The sequence below is a fragment of the Castanea sativa genome, chromosome 10, assembly GCF_040712315.1.
Source record: "Castanea sativa cultivar Marrone di Chiusa Pesio chromosome 10, ASM4071231v1".
Classification (NCBI taxonomy): Eukaryota; Viridiplantae; Streptophyta; class Magnoliopsida; order Fagales; family Fagaceae; genus Castanea; species Castanea sativa.
In genome coordinates this window covers 31,630,945-31,634,050 of record NC_134022.1, presented here as the reverse complement: position 1 = coordinate 31,634,050, position 3,106 = coordinate 31,630,945, and positions in this window count along the sequence as shown.

Below are 3,106 nucleotides of genomic sequence, written 5' to 3'. Positions count from 1 at the left end.
ATGGCCTTAGCACCATCCTCATGGGTGATACTACCCCCACCATGAGTATGGCTAGCCCCGGGGTATTCTGTATGGACACTTCCCTCACGATCCCTTCGACGCTCAAGACACTCAAAAAGATCCTCCGGTTGTGATCCCTGTGACTCTGCACGGTGAGAACCCAAGCCTGGCATAGTATCCCAACTCCTTCTAGACTAGATCCCCACAGACGGTGCCAATTGTAAGTGCACAATTGCACCTGGACCCAAGGAAAGTTATGGGTTGAGGCCCAATAAGCCTTAAACAATGAAATTTGTAGAGCGTGGGCTAGAAATCTAGATTAAGGGTATTGAGAACTTGATAACAGGTTTTGATGTACAAACACTTGTAAATGATGAATAATAATTGCCAATAGACCTTCTCGGACGTGATCCGAGGACTACTGTTCTATTATTTTTTTGTTTCTTTCTTTAAGATTACAGTCCCCCCCTTAAATACCTCTTTTCCTGACACTTTATCCACGTGTTGCTCAAAACCCCCTCCCCTCTAGATATTTCTTCTCTAAGTGCCTTTGAATAATGACCGGAAGTTTCCGCTTTACTGTTCAGGGGTCACTTCCCCATTAATGCGGCTAGGAAGGTAGGTGCAGAGTCTTTAATGCGGAGGTAGCAGCCTTTGCTCTTGATATTTTCTTTAACACTGGTGCATCTAGGAGGTTCAGGGTGTCCCCCTTTAACCATTAGTCTTTCCAGAGTTGTGCCTTGACCTTCGTAATGAAGTTTTGAGTTCTCCTAGGCCTATCCGAGGAGAAACTTACCCTCGGACGTGTCCTCGGATCCTTTGTGTATGGGCCAATTCGTAGAGTTTAATTCTGGAGCAGGTCGGCCCTCTATGCTGCAGTCCAAAGGCCCATATGCCCACCTGGGTCCTTTTACTCCCCACACCACCCACTCTATTTTCTTTCATTTCCCTTTTCACAACAACCAAATATTGGAAAAATCTCATCTTCCTTTCCTTTTTACTTCTCCCCTTTTCCATTCTCTCCTCCAATCAAACATAGCATAAGTTCTTGGAATTTCCCCCAATTGAACGTACTTGATATTTCGATCCAAGCTCTTTAGCCTTCTTCACAGGTTTTTTTTTTGACAGTTTAGATAGAAATATTATTTGTCAAAGAGTATAGAAATACAAGGCTATATACAAGGCTATCACCAGGCCCACGTAATACAAAATGTTTAAATATTGGTTGGGCATGGGTTTGCATGTGGAGGCTAGTGCCCACTCTAACTAAACATTGCAAAAAGAAAAGACAACAAACGACCACTAGTGTACCAAGACATTAGCTGAGCGTTTGGTATTCATGTAGCAGTGTCATAGCCCCGCGTAGAATGTTGCTGGGTTGAGATTGTTTTTTGTCAACAAGGTACCTATTTCGTGCATTCTAGATAGCCCAAGAGACTATAGCCCACACTTCCATTTCTTCTGTCGTCAATACATCCATTAGTTCTCTCGCCAAGCAATAGAACTCCTCTACTGCTGAGCTGCGTTTCTGCAACTTTCCTAGCACCATTGCCCAAACATTCCTTGCCATGGGGTAGCCCCAATGAGCGTGGGCCACTGTCTCATCATGGTGATGACAAACTGCACATGCTAGGTCTACAAGGATCTTCCTTTGGCATAGATTCATGCGGGTTGGGAGTATATCGGAGCACGCCCGCCAAACAAACGTTCTTACCTTAGGGGGTACTTGTAGTTGCCAAATACAATTCCACACTCTTATCCTACCTTGGCGAGGAATGCTCCACTTGTTCAGCCTACCTCATGCAAAGCGCTACTCGATAGGCCGATTTAACGGAGAAAATGCCTTTTCAGTTCTCCTTACATATTAGTTTGTCTCAGTTAGTTGTTGTACCCAGATTTATGTGTGCAATAGCAGCCACTGTGGTAGGCAGGAACGTATGGGAGAGCAGCTGCCAATGCCACTGCTTGTTGGGAGCCACCTGTGATCATTAATTTTGATGCTCCTCCCATCCCCTACTTCTCACACTATGGCTGCCCAAATCAGGTTTCTAGTCTCAAGCAAGCTTCTCCACATAAATGAGGGGTTATTTCCTATAACTCAGCCTCCATGAAAGAGCAATTAGGAAAATAATGTGCTTTGTATACTCTGAAAAACAAAGAGTGTGTTCCTTGGATTAGCCGTCATCCTTATTTTGCTCACATGGCAAGGTTGAAGGCATGAATATCTCTAAAACCCATTCCCCCTCTATCCTTTGGGTTGCACAATTTACTCTATTTAATCCAATGGATTTTCCTCTCATTGCGTGTTTGGCCCCACCAGTATTTTGCTAGTGCCGAGTTTATGCCATCGCAAATTCTATACAGGATTTTGAACATGCTCATGGAATAAGTTGGGATTGCTTGTGTCACCGTCTTAATTAATACCTCTCTTCCTGCCTTTGAGATATTTTTTTTCTTTCCATCCCATCACGCTTTTTGTTACCTGCTCATGTAACTTTCTAAAAGTTCTTACCTTGGATTTGCCTCCCACCATTGGTAAACTAAGATACCTCTCCCAATTGGTCATGATCTGTGCCCCCAATATGTTTTTGATGTCTAACTTCACCTGTTGGCTTGTGTTTGGGCTAAAGAAGAGTGTGGTTTTTTGTCTATTGATGGCTTGACCCAATGCTCTCTCATACAACTCCAATATGTGAATCAAGTTTCGGCATTCAGCAGTTGTTGCCTCACAAAAGAGTAAAATGTCATCCGCAAATAGTAGGTGTGATAGCTTGACCCCTTCATTGCAAGACAATACTCCCCTTAGTTGTTGGTTCTCCATGGCTCTTCAAATGAGAGAGGAAAGCCCTTCGGCACATAGAAGGAATAAGTATGGAGACAGAGGGTCCCCTTGCTTAATATCTCAGGATGGTGTGATGAATCCCTTAGCTTCTCCATTGATTAGAGTTGAATAAGAAGCAGTGTGCACCATTTCCATGGCTAGGTTGACCCATTGCTCTGGTAGGCCAAATTTTAGCATTATCCTTTGGAGGAACTCCCAATCCACCCTATCATATGCTTTGCTGATGTCAAGCTTCACCGCTATATGACCCTTTTTTTCTTTTCT